Below are 14,812 nucleotides of genomic sequence, written 5' to 3' on the forward strand. Positions count from 1 at the left end.
TCACGTAGATATGTCATGTCTTGGTTAAGATAATGATCACTGACATTTATGCATTAGCAAATAAATGCAATACAGTCGGTGGGTCACTTACTTCCGCAGCACATTTCTGTTCTGCCAGGTGCTGGATTAAATGCTGATTGGCTTCCTTGAAAGTATAATAGTTCTATAGAAACCGTGACAAATCTGACCTAATTTGCTGGACAACACAGAAGAGTGAAGAGGGCACATAAAACACAAACTCCATGCAATAAAATGTATTGCCCAAACCTCATGAAAATAGCAGATAAAAAACAGAAGTAGAGGTTATAATTGGATTTTCTAACAGTCTAATATATTCATTTGAATCTGCATGGATTTTATATTCCCACAATGTTTTCATATTTTCAAATTGCTATTGTAAAGATATATAGAATTTCAACCACTACCACTACTTTTCATCCCTGGGTCTGCGTCTGAAAACACTTTATCTGGAGGGCGTCTGGAGGGCTGGATGACCACTAGCCCTCCACCCCCTGGGGAAACAAGACACACTTCTCTACACAGGAACTGTAAAACAAAGGGGTTGTGCTAAACAGTATGACGAAGGGGGAATTGTGATTGGGCCGATCACTATAACTGAAAACCTATAGTTAGTGATGTGTGACATAGTGCTGTGGGCCATTATGTATTTCTCATGAACCCACTGCAAGCCATTTCATTCTGCAATAACATGCATTTAGGGTGCAGAATGGGAATGAATGGGGCCCTGTTTTCCTATGAAAATAGTCCAGCTTTAGCCATAAAATGTAAATTTGGGGGCAAAGGCAAAACATAACAGAACATTTTATGAGTCAATATTTTCCCATCTTTTTCTTAGTTGTTGTAATGACTGGAACTATAAACACATCCATCATGAATGAATGTACAAGATAATTGGCCATTGGAATGTGATTGCAGATCAGCTTACATTTTGATTGCAACAAACAGTGAAAAAAAAGAAAAAGTTAAACTTTAACAATGTGTTATTTTGTCAGATTGCTCTACATTAAGGTCCCCACTGTGTTGAGCTCTCATTGACATTAATGAGGCAGTTTTGCCAGATTGAGCATACCCAGTGACACATTAGCACATCACAGATCTTATCCCAGCTGAGTTTTTTTCTACTCATATGAAATTCTCCTTGCACATGTGGAATTTCAGACAGCTCTCAAATGTGCTGGATATGTTACCATGACAACACGTTTGGTATGCTTTGTTAAAAGAGAGCAAGAGATGATGGGGTGCACATTTGAGACATTAATGTGCTTTGTGGCATGTATTACATTCCGCTTCAAAGCGGTGATGTATTGTAATTGTCAGTGTTAGTGTGTTCGTCCGTTCATTTGTCCGTTCGTCCGTTGATTCGTTCGTATGTCCACCAAATATCTTCGCAACCGTTGCAGATGGAAAGATGAAACAAAAAGCAGATTACTTGGGCAGCAAAGAGGATGAAAATGAGATAATGACCTTGACCTTGAGAAAAGTAGGTCAAGGTCAAATTTCAACTTTTGTACACTCAGGAACCGGATAAAATAGAACATTTAGGGAGAAGGCCAGTGAAATACCATAGATCAAAGCTAGTGGTTTGATTTATCTACCTGTGCGCTAGTTTTGATCAATGGTCAAAACTAGTGCATAGCTTTGACCTATCCTGAAAGGTCAAAGCTATGTATTTGTCAGGTACTACTTTCAAGATACCTTGACCTACCCTTCGCGGGATGTTGCAGTCTCTGAATACCTTGTTACATCCCGCGCCAAAGCGATGATGTATTGTAATTGTCAGCATGTGTGTGTTCATCCATTAAGTCCATCCATTAGTCCACCACATATCTTTGCAACCGTTGCAGATAGAAACATGAAACAAAAAGCACAATGATGACATTGACCTTGAGAAAACTAGGTCAAGGTCAAATTTTAACTTTTATACACTCAGGAACTGGATAAGATAGACAAGGGAGAAGGGCAGTGGGAGTAAGACCATGGATCAAAGCTACTGCTTTGATCCATGAAAGTAGGTCAGAGAACTAGCTTTGATCTTTGACCTATGCAAATAGGTCAGGGTAAAATTTTGAATTAAGGGGATGTCATGGGATGTTGAAGTCTCTGACTACATTGGTTCTCGTTAAAATTGGTGCTGTAACCATAAGCAGTGAGAATATGATTAATTATGGAATAATTACAGATGAGGATAGAATCCTAGCACCTAAGAGCCTAGGGTACATTTCAACCACAATGTGTTCATCAGTCCCAAAATGATTATGAAATTATAATGACTATAGTGGTTAAATCTTTATGATTCATTTATTGAAATTACTTGCTCCCCACCATGAGGACAACAGGGAGACGCTTTTTAGTATATTATTAACCCAAAGTATAAATAAATAAGTGAAAATGTATCTAAATCGTGTACGAAAATATATCACATTTAAGAAATATAATTAGCTTTGTAGTCTTGGAGGATCTGCTCTTACCACAATAAAAAAAATTGTAAAATGCAAACTTCAGTCGATAAAGTTTCAAGAATCTCGGCTCTCATCAGAAAAAGACGGAACAGATGTTGTGAGAATTACAAGCAAAAACACACTGGACTAGTCACAGTAAAGGATTCTGTTTAACCTCATTCACCAGCTTATCATGTGGGGTGTCATGTGACAGGGTACAAATGATTTACAAAGTGAAACAGGAGAAATGATGTCAGGATAGTGGTTAAAGTCATCGGTAACAGCATCCCCACCTGCCACCCTCCAACCACCACCTGTCAACTGTTACCATTAAACAAATCACAAAGGCAGGCACTACAGTCTCTACTTTGGCTTCTCATAGAATCTTTGCTCTCAAATATTTTTTCTGCTCTGTAAACCAACCTAACATTTTATTATATTAGGGTGAAAATAGTGGATGCACTTGCCCTACTATGATTGGTCACTTCCAGAGTAATCAAACCCTTCTTCAACCTTCATTGATAGCTTCTGGTCACTGGACAACATTTACAGATTTTTTCCACAGGCATTGTTTTTCAAATATAGTTCTGACAAGGTATCATTCTGAATGACATATCTTATCCAGTTTAAAATAATCTATTTTAACCCCTGAGTTTTGGCACAGCGAAGGTTTCAATAAATTCATTCTTCTTGCCTACTGGGAGAAGCAAATAAAGTCAATTCTATCATTTCAGAAGAAATAGACACACACACAAACAATTGAGCACCGCTAACATCGTAGTCGATGTCAACTGTGTAGGACACTGTCACAAGCCACCAGCAAAGAGAGAGCCACAGCTAGGAGAATGGTTAATGCGATAAAAACCAGGAAAGTGAGAAGCCAAAGCCAAGACTCTAAAGAGCAATAGTTCTTGGGACAGGAAAGTCAAAATGAACCAGGTGTGTATTTGAAGTACATATTAAACAAAAGTTTTGATGGCATTTTTTATTTTTTTAAGATCAATGGGGACTTGGAAAAACAAAATATATCATAAGTTACGGTGTGCGCCATGACAGCAGAAGTGACGCAATCTTAGACATCACGGTGAATCCATATCAGCGCCGTTATATAGATACTAGTGGGAACCCGTGGAAATTCCACAATAAAACAATAATATAAAACTTCATACCAAACTAATGAAGACAAATGTATTGGTATTATAAACCAAGCGCACTCAACGTAGTCAAAAATCAACATGGTGACGTAACGACTTTGTGTTGGCAAATCATGGATTGCGCTGGGCGGGACTGTAGATGAATGTTAGCAGGCGAACTGGGGAAAGAAAGCTAACTAATGGTGAGGTTGGGAAAGGAGCTAACGTTACAGGAAAAGGCACCTGTCAAAAGAGCAAGTGCAAAATAAATGTTAGAGAAGTGATAGTTCTGTTAGCTGACTACATGAACAGAACTGTGTGTAGTCACTTAAAGACTGTTTTTGTCAGATGCCCGGGGAGCGTTTTGGATGCTACATTAATTGTCCCATTCCAAACGGAAACCATAGCTGGACAGACTGTTCATTCTTGCCAGATAGTGTCACTCAGGATTTGATGCCGTTTTCTGTCTCATTCCTGCTCTTTGGACTCTGCTCAAAAACATAAAAATTGTTGGAACAGTTATGACACTCTAAGGCCCTGTCCACACGGTGCAGGAACTTTTTGAAAACACAACTTTTTTCACCCCGGATAGAAAACTATTCACGTCCACACGAAAACGTTTTCAAAAAGATCTCTGTCCACACATATCCGTATCAGTGCATTGATCAACACATTTATAAGCAGAACAATTCCGAGAACGACAGGAGAGAGGACCGGGACCTGTGGAAATTCACGCTGTTCCTCCTGAAGGAGGACCTCCATCACAGAGTTCTCCCACCAGCAGACAGCGCGTCCCTGTCTGACCCAGAACTGGCATCAGTGTCTTTGGCGTGGAACGTGAATGAATGAATGTATAAATATATAAATATAAATGTTATGACACATTAATAAAGAAACAGACGAACAAATATTCAAGTGCAAAGCATGTTTATCAACGCATCTTCGACGTGAAGCTGTTATCATCAGAAAATAGCCGGTTTTAGCTCCATTTGTGCATGTAGACACGGGTCACATGCATGACCTCACAGTGGATTTCGTCGCAAGGAGACGTCCCCCGGTTAGAAAAAGTTGCGGATACAGCGTCCACATGACAACGCAGGCCCAGCGTTTTCGAAAAGTTCCGGCATTGTGTGGACGGGGCCTAAAATGATGTTAACTGGGAAGTCCATGTATACTCACTTCTTCTCCTAACATAGCAAATGCCTTACGCCATATTGTTTCCTTCTGGCAGGTGTGCCATGATTGGTTGGGCGCTGTGATTGGTTGGGTGCTTGATTGACAGGTAGTGGGTGGAGTTGGTGATAGTGTGAGATTTTTCAAGTGAGCTTATTTCAAATATATAGGTGGGGATGCAGCAAGCAACAACGTAATAAGCCAACATTATCACATTTAATTATCAAGAAATCATCTCAAATTATGTTGTGCTGACCCTCTAAGAGTTTCAGTGGATTGTTTGAGCTGCTGCACTGTTTGTCCCTGCACGCTTCTGTAGTCCTTAGCTGTAGTTCAGCTACTCATGTCAGTTGTTAATAACAACTAGAGTTGTTATTAATTCCACACTGTCCAATAGTAATAAATGGCGGTTACTCAATGCTAACATAATGTGAACAATCCCACTGACGGGCTAGCGGGTTAGCATTTTTAGCGCGATACCTTTCCAGAAGGTATCCTAAAGAACAACAGGTCCTTGTCTTCGCGTCTTTTTGCTCTTCTGTTGACACAACTGGTCACCGCGCAGGTAAACATGATATTTTTGGTGTTAGTCGCGTCTAGAATTGCATTATTTCTTATGGCTGCTAAGGTATGTTGACGTATGACGCCCACGTGACCACTGAATGCGGAAGCTGCTGCGGGGCAGATTTTAAGCTTTTTTGACGAAACGGATGATGCTACACACATAAAATTTATTTTTTCTTCTATTTTTCATAATGATGAATAACATATATGTCACTTAAAATTAACTTTACTGTCCCTTTAATACTTGGTGGTGGATGGCTACATAGCTGACAACACACAAACCATGTGCGAATGGCGATCACAATCTTCATCAAATTGCCTATTGAGGGAAAAGACAACTTAAATTTGAACAGTCGCGGTGAAGCACAACGTTAGACAAGACCTTACGACTGCCACCGCTATTTGCCTAGCCCCCAACAAGGAAGATGGATCTAACCACCCTCTACAGACACGTACCTCAGTCGCGGTCATTACCATCTGAGGAGGGGTCTCCAGGTATTCAGCACACCACCACCAGAGTACCATAGGGGGAGCTCTAACAACTCATCAGCCAATGAGAAGTGGAAACAAAAAACTCTGCTACATAAGGATCATGTTGTTTTTGTATGTTTCATTTCAGTTGCACAGATCTTCTGAGTAAAATGAACTATCACTTATGATATTATTTACTTTTCGCTAATGCCATAATCACTTGATAATCTGGTCATAAAAACATGTATGCAATATCTACAGTAGCTCCAGACATGAATTAATTATCCACTAAACCTTGAGAATTCAGAATAAATACTATGGGTTTTTCCGAAAATGATCGTACCTTCAATTTTCTTTGAATATTATCTGGGGTGAAATGCTCATGACACATTCTTGGATCTTGGGTCATTTTGACCCTGTTTATCCGTGCTTTCCATTTCTTTCCAATCTTTCCAGAAGGTATTCTAAAGAAAGATAGGTTGTTATCTTTGTGTTTACGTCCTGTGGCGTTGGAACAACCATTCACCTCACAGGTACCATGACTATCAGATTTATCGCTTCAGTGACTGTATTGTGTTGTAATGGCCGCCCTGACTGATGAAGTGACGGGTGTTGCTGATGACGTATGTCCCCATGTGACCCCTGCTGGTGAGCCCTATAGGGAAGCTGTTGCAGCGCAGATTTTAAAGTGTCCTGACTAAAGGGATAATGCCAGACATCAGGATTTTTTTTTCATTTTTTTCATAACGATGAACAAAATATACATCACTTTAAACGCGTTTCCTATACCTTTAAAGAAAGGGATGGAATGGAAAATCGAAAGCAATGGGAGCTATAGTCAGATGCAAACTTTTATTTGTTATTATTATCTTAAATCTTTTAACTAAGCTGAGCGCCACATTAAATTTGTTAAGACACTTCCAATTTGCTCACAACCGCCTGATAAAATCTCTTTGACACTTGAAACTTGTTACATAAACCATAGAGCTCTTCAAGTTCCACACATATGATTTCCTATACTTCTCTTTCAAACCTACATAGTCTGAATTTTTTATTTTCCTCTGGCTTGACATTTCTGTCTTAAGGTGTTGTTTTGGTTCTGAAAGCCAAGCCACAGACAGAATACATGCGTCATTCATGTTTCTGTCCACTGATCTTTCTCTGTGAAGATTTGACCTCCACATACAGCATCTTTAACAAAGGCTGCTGTTCCCTAAAGGTGGTTCAAAGCTCTCATTATTCCTTGATGTGGAGTGTACGCTGAAGTCTGCAGTGAATCAGGAGTGCAGCCGTGTTTCGCTGCTGAAACCAGCATAATGCTTGGAGGAGGTGGTTTAGCAGTGCAAGTATTTGAAAATGGGCTGAAATTCTGTCTGTGAGGCTGCAACAGCCTTTTTATGGTCGACATCCTCAGCACTCATGTAACAATATGTGTGATAACTGATACGATTTGACGGGACACCATTTTATAATCCGTGTCCAGTTCTAACTCAGAGCATTGTTCATTGAATGATGATGTAAGCTTCTAACAACCTCCTGCTCCAGTTTTAACAATCTGCCATATCTGGTCATGATGTAAAGTGTGTGTCTGGTCTAAATTTAAATCATTAAAATTGATGGTAAGAAATATGATTTTCATACTGATAAACTTTAGTGTTGTAAATACAGGCTCACTCAGAATTTGATTTCTGTAATACTTAAAACACAAATTAATTTTCAATTATTAAAACACACAGCTACAACAAAGCAGAAAAATATTTTTATTATAATGTTAATAGGAGCAGCAAGTTAAACTGTACAATCAGTATAAAAAACAAAGTAATTAAGAGAAAATTCAATCAATTTTGAACTTGAACTTCGCCAACAGGAGGTCAGTGGACAGTTAGGCCACAAATAGCATAGGCCAACTATTTAAATGATCACTGCAATCTAGATTAAAGCTGTTCAAGAAATTTAGCTCTTCACAGCAACCTTGACCGACTCCTGAATTTTCCTTGGGATTATTAATCTATCTATCTTGTCCCTAAGAGATATTGTGACCAATTAAATTTTAATCATTGCCACAAATTCTCTCTCAGAGAACAGCTGAATTGAAAAAGAAACAACTCAAGAAACCTTTTGGAAGAAAGGTGAAAGCAACTGCACAGAAGCCAAGTTGCTTCAGATTCAGCTTCAGATTCATATTTTGTTTAATAATTTAGATGATTGTTCTTTTTGTGGGTGCACGGTGGTGCCGTGGGTAACGCTGTGGCATATCCGGTTTGATTTCTTTCTGTGCTGAGTTTGTATGTTCCCCCCATGTCTGCGTGGGTTATTTCCTTGCTGTTGACTTCCATCACCAAAAATATGCAACTAGCGAGTTACACAGGTTGTATCCCACTTTCTGCTCAGTGTCTCAAGCTGCAATAGACTACAGTGTAAACCTGCAGCCCATAAACAGATAAGAAGATGAATGAATGAATGTTGTTGTTGTCTTGCACTAAAAATAACACAAATACAGTGTAGTTAACAGTTCTCCTCCTGAAGTGAACACAGTATGTGACAGCAGGAGAAAAATAATAGTATGCCTTACCTGCATGTCATGCTGTGTTTAAGCTACTGGTAAATGTTGTCAGCAGATTTGATTTACTATCTTGTTTTTCTCCATCTGCTGGTAATAAAGGCCGTTATGTCCTCCGAGTAAAGCTTGAAGTATATCTCGATGCAGCATAACTAGAACTTAAACCGCATCATTTCCAGGCCCTGCAGATCAAGTTTAATGCATGTGCTGCCTCTCGGATGATGGCAGAGTTCATCTCGTGCTGCCAGCAGGAAGACAAGAAGTCTAGATGACTAGGGCCTGAGCATTTGTAGAACAATTTGAGACTAGTTTTTTTCATGGAAACTGAGGGAGAAGTAAAAAGTTAAAAAGTGCCCTATTTTTTGGTTATATTCACAATTTATTACCAAAGTGAACCCACTTTCTCCTGAAGGTGTTTCATGCAGCTGAGGATTTTTTACACTGCACAAAGACATAGATATTTCAGAAACCATTGCTACATAGCCTCAGATAAGGCCTATCGTATTCCCTTTTACTCAAAATGTGAAATGTAAGACCAGGATGAAGTGTGTCCAAACCACTAAACAATCCAGCTGGTGGCTGGTGTATATGAACTGGCACACTTTGTTTTGTTGTCTTATTACAGATAACATAAAATTTAAATGTATTTCTAACATCTGAGGCAACAATTTGACAAGGCTTTAACAAACTATTGATTTATATTTGATTAGTGCTGTCTTGTTTTAGAGATTGAGGAGGGTTTTATTTTTTCAAGGATGGCAAGGAAATCATCCAATTAGAGCATATCCTTTAAAGCCCACCCAGCTTCTTAGCATGACCTCAGCCCTCTTTGGTTTGATGTCAAGACTGTTCCGTAAGATCTGATGAATAACCGTGACTTGACTTTGACGTATATTCATCCCTCTCTTTATCTGACTATCCATGGGGATGGAAATGTATAGTTGGAACAACAGTCCTATATTCAGTAAAGATATATTTGATCAAATGAGAAGAAAAAAGCAATTAGGAAGAACGTTAAAAGTTTGACTATTTGCGTATGCCATCCTCCTCATGTTGATCACAAGGTTTCCATGCAGTCTTCGTCTATCAGCAAACAATAGTACCTCAAACACACACACACACACATGCACGCACACACAGACACACACACACACACACACGCACACACATTATTCAAACAAAGAGCTGATAAAAGCAATGTCACTCTACTGCATTAGCTTTCCAGATGGAATCAGTGGATCCCCAGGATTCCTGGAGCAGATTCCTAGGGGTCCCAAGAAAATTAGTAATAAGGAATCTTTAGTTTGTTAGAATTTATTTTTCACCATAATTTCATTCGTAAGTAACATTTTGACAGAATGCATGAATATTTTGGTCTACCTGGGACAAATCACTCCCACATCTGGGTCTATGGTGTAATTCATGTCAGTATAGAGAATGTGTGAGTACCACTGCTCTAGTTTTCAGCATCGCTAGGAGTTAAATATTCAACAAGCTGGCAAGTTTCGAGTTTCAGATAATGGTCCGAAACAGCTTCGCTGTTTTCGATTACATTACAAAATATAAAGTGCATTAGATCTCTTTAATGATGTAATTTTAATGTTGTTTTCTTTAATTTGCTCTCAGTGCACTTTTGTTCTTTTCTAGTAGCCAGTAACCAACTGCTTCACCCTCTATCCCCTTCCAGGGGGACACTGCACACAAAACCCAGAGAATAATGAAATAACAATAACAAGCTCAAAGCTTTATTTCAGCACACACTGTCTATGCCAATAGATGAAAACTCATAGTGTTTGGAGGTATTTTTAGCATCACGCTTATCCTCTCCTCTCATCCAACCTCCTCTGCTTCTCACACACAATGTCTTTGTCCCAGTCTTTCACATTCATCTTATGCCATTTCCCCTCTCTCTCTGAGGCTCTTTGCCTCTATCTCAGCTGGATATACCAGACGTCTCTTTAATTCGACACACTAATGTAATTCGCCTTCTCTATAATCATCCATTTTCCTGTTTTCATGCCCTCTCCCCGAACTTGAGACACGTCTTGTGGATTCTGTTTCACAGCAGTACACCAGACTACATCAGTTTCCATTTCATTTGTTCTGTATTTGTTTAGAAACCCCCTGCTGATCTGCCACAAATCAACATCGCTTAATAGATGTTAGCCTTACTGACCAGTGTAAAGTAGATGAGTGGATCTAATGGTAAAATTTGATTCTAATATTCTGAATCAATTGAAAATGAATTGGAGTTCATGGAGAAAAAGCATCCAATCTTATGAGATTACCAGTGAGCATTCATCTTTAAGTCACGCAATATAAAATGGGGCGCTCACCCAGAACATTCAGTGCAGCTGCAAACATCCATTTAGCGTTAGTCGCATCACTAAGCAACTTCTCTCTTTCTCTAATGATTGGTTTTGAAATTTTGAAGTCTGGCACTTCTTTACCTAATCACTACATAATTTCATGGTGACTGGGGATTATAGCTCATTCCCTGCATTGCCAAGTCACTGTCCAGTTTTTTTGTTTTTTTTGCATGGTGGTTTTTTTTCAACCTTTTTAGCACAGAAGTATTATTAACATTTGAAGATTTAATATTACAATCTATCCTAAGTAACATCAACTGACATTAATACTGAACACTTTGTAGCCTTTGTGTGGGGTTTTGCTGATGTTTGTCTGGCTTGCTGCATTGCTTGGAATACAATAATGTGGTTTTGGCATTTTTTATGGAGTGACAGGAAATAATCCACAGGATTTTAGATCATCATCTAAATCAAGTTTTAAATGGATCCTCACCTCTACCGGATATGAAATTCACCACTATCAGATGACAAATAGATTTGGTGAGAGGCCAGGTCAGTGAGGACAGTCATTGGCTTTATACGTATTTCTTGGAGACAGGGTTGTTGTGAAACTTGGCAAAATCTGGAAATTTCTGGAGAGAGAGAACATAAATTCAGGCCAACCGTTCTCAAGGGATCACATATTAAATAAAATGAAACACCAGCTCTTTAAAGGTATGAAATGCTTAAATCACAAATTATCACAATATTTTAAAGGGTTTTATACTTGAATTATAATTAATTACGCAGAATTTCAAATGGTAGGAACCTTGTTTTTTAACGAATTTTGTACGGCTTTTCTGTGACCACCTCCCACTCTGTCTAATTGGCTTGTTATAATGATGACACATTTGACATCATTATGAAGTTAGGGTCATATGCAGATTAGGGTGGGCCATGGTAACTCTGCAGCAGGCTTTGTGAATTTGCTTGGCAGAGGTTTATGCTCCCTGAGTGCCCTTGGGTTGTTCGACGTGTGTGTTTTGCACATTATACCATTTTGTCATGGCGGCATAAAGCTTTTTGTTTGCCAATCCTGTTGCATTACTTTAACTGATGTCTGATACACAGTGACTGACATGGGTAAATGTGATGCAACATCCCATAACATCCGGATTAGCAGAAACGCGTAGCTGCTTCAGAAATGATGGTGATTTAAAAACACATTAAAACAATATAGCAATAGCAATGTGTTGTGAATCTAAAACGATGCCACAGATAGAACAGACATTTACTGTTAAAGATGCTACAAATACACAAATGATGCAATGCATGCTGGGTAGTTAAAATTCCTGGCATTGTCTGTGCCTCCTCCATCCTGTCAGATGGGTTAAGGTTGAAGCTCTAGGCCAATCCCAGCAGGTGAGAGCCCACCCCCAGGAGAAGAAGTCAACATGGCAAGGGCACCAAACACATTCAGGATGCATGGATGCCATTTATCATGGTTGACAACTGCACCACTCAGTGCCATTTGGCTTTATTACTGGTACCTTTCTCCACACATAATGATGTTTTCTTAGCACATGTCCTCTGAGACCAGCTTCAATGAAAAACTGCAACGAAAACATCAAGGTGACAGCTTTTTTTCTATTTTTACATGAAGTTTGCTTCATATGACTTCCAAAGACATCGGTATAGAAAAGAGGTAGCAGAGTCTCACAGTCATACTACAAGTTTATTCCTGCACATCAGCATCCACGCAGCAGATGTTCAAAAAATGAACAAAAAAAAAATATTATTTTTTTGTTTTTTGTATCCTTGAAAATTTTTTTGGGAAGCTAAGCCTCATGCTGCCTCTTTTTACCTACATCATCTCCATCCTCCTGTTCAATCATACTTCTGCATGTGCTGAATCATGCAAGCCTAGCTATAACTTTCACCTGAGAAGGGAACTTTTATGATTGAAAAAATACATTAAACATCTAACACAGCTATAGACTAGATGCAATATTTAATCTCATAGCATTGTTTTCCCAATCAAATTGCAGATATTAAGAAGTTCTTCCATTTTGATGATGGCTGATTGACACATCTTACGGTGGCATAGTGGTTGGCACTGTTGCTTCACAGGAAAACGGTCAGAGGTTCAAGTCTCAGCATTCCCAACATGGCCTTTTTGGGTAGAGTTCTTTCCTGAATGGGTTTTCTTTGGGTAGTCCGGTTTCCCCACAACATCACAAAAAACATTTGTGATAAAATCTGAAATCTGCATGCACGGGGGAGTGTCCAAAAACATATTTTTGGAGGGGAAGGATCTCGATTGAAATTATCCTGAAGTGGTTATTGTAATAAAATCTATTGAGATTCTCTAAATGCTGTGGAAAGGTTTTTCACTAGTTCCTTATCTTTTCTTCTGTAACATAGGATATACTGGTCCATCCTCTATGACAGTAAAGGAGCAGCATTCAGAGATGTGTGCTGATCTCCAGAGCACTAAAACAAATTATAAACTTGTCACATTCACAATAGATAGAAGACACCAGGGTGCCAGAGTCTGGAGGAAGACTGGGGAGAAGGAAATGCCAAAATGCCTGGAGTCCAGTGTCAAGTACCCACAGTCAGTGATGGTCTAGGGTGCCATGTCAGCTGCTGGTGTTGGTCCAGTGTGTTTTATCAAGGGCAGGGTCAATGCAGCTATCAAGAGATTTTGGAGCACTTCATGCTTCCATCTGCTGAAAAGCTTTATGGACATTTCATTTTTCAGCACAACCTGGCACCTGCTCACAGTGCCAAAACCACTGGTAAATGGTTTACTGACCATGGTATTACTGTGCTCACCTGGCCTGCCAACTCTCCTGACCTGAACCCCATAGATAATCTGTGGGATATTGTGAAGAGGAAGTTGAGAGACAGCAGACTCAACACTGTGGATGAGTTTAAGGCCACTATTGAAGCATCCTGGGCCTCCATAACATCTTAGCAGTGCCACAGACTGATTGCCTCCATGCCACGCCGCATTGAAGCAGTCATTTCTGCAAAAGGATTCCCAACAGAGTTTTGAGTGCATAACTGAAGATACATTTTGAAGGTTGACTTTTATTGTATTAAAAACACTTTTTTTTATTGGTCGGATGACATATGCTAATTTTTTGAGATAGGCATTTTTGGTTTTTCTTTACTTTTTTGCCGAAATCATCAATCTAAAATATAAAATATAAAATATATGAAAGTCTAATGTTTATCAGTACATTACAGAAAATAATGAACTTAAGCTAATTTTTTGAGAAGGACTTGTATTTGTCATCACACTATCATACTTTATCCAGCTTGCATGATCTACAGTATCTCTTTTGATGCAACTTCATTTGGCCAGTTACCTTCAAATTTTAGTTACACCTCTGTAGGCCTACACCATTGTGTATCTGCGTAGCGATGGCTATGTTCACGCTGCAGGCAAAAGAGGCTCAAGTCACATAGATTCTAATCTTAACATTTGAGTGAGGGTTTTAAAAAAAAAAATTAGGAAGACAATGAGATGTTAACTTGCATCTACCAGTGCTGAAATTTAAACATTAGGACATTTGGTTTGACAGATTTTTGTTGAGTCAAGCATGCATTAGCATTTAGATGAGCAATTATCAATGACATAGCTAAATTTAAAATTCTTCATTTTAGATTTGATTCTTTTTAGAAGGCATTAAAATATTCAACATCAATCATTAATAATAGTCTTAAACTATGCTAATGGTTGGCTGTCAAAAGAATAGACAAGCTCATGTTGAAGTAATATTAATATATCTTATAACCAGAGGAAACTACTGTTGCAAAGATTTACTTAATTCAGTAAATGATTCTGTGTAGGTTCCTGGATTAAAGGTTTGGCATTTTTATTTAAGTTCTATGTCTATTTTTCAGACTTTCCATGTTTTCAAAAAATGACACTAGTTAAAGGTTCTTAGGCTACACTACAACTCAATGTTAAACTATAGTTGTGTTGGAAAGGATCTTTTGCTAACACTGTTTTTCTTCAGATGGAATTGATGGGTGATTTTAAAAATATTTCTGAAGTTCTTTGAAATTTTAGAGCTGCAGCAGGAAGCAGTGCAGCACAGGTCAAAATGTAAATGGCTTCATCCTGCATATCTATTGTTTTATCTTAGGAGC

This window comes from Antennarius striatus, chromosome 11 (genome assembly GCF_040054535.1).
Source record: "Antennarius striatus isolate MH-2024 chromosome 11, ASM4005453v1, whole genome shotgun sequence".
Classification (NCBI taxonomy): domain Eukaryota; kingdom Metazoa; phylum Chordata; class Actinopteri; order Lophiiformes; family Antennariidae; genus Antennarius; species Antennarius striatus.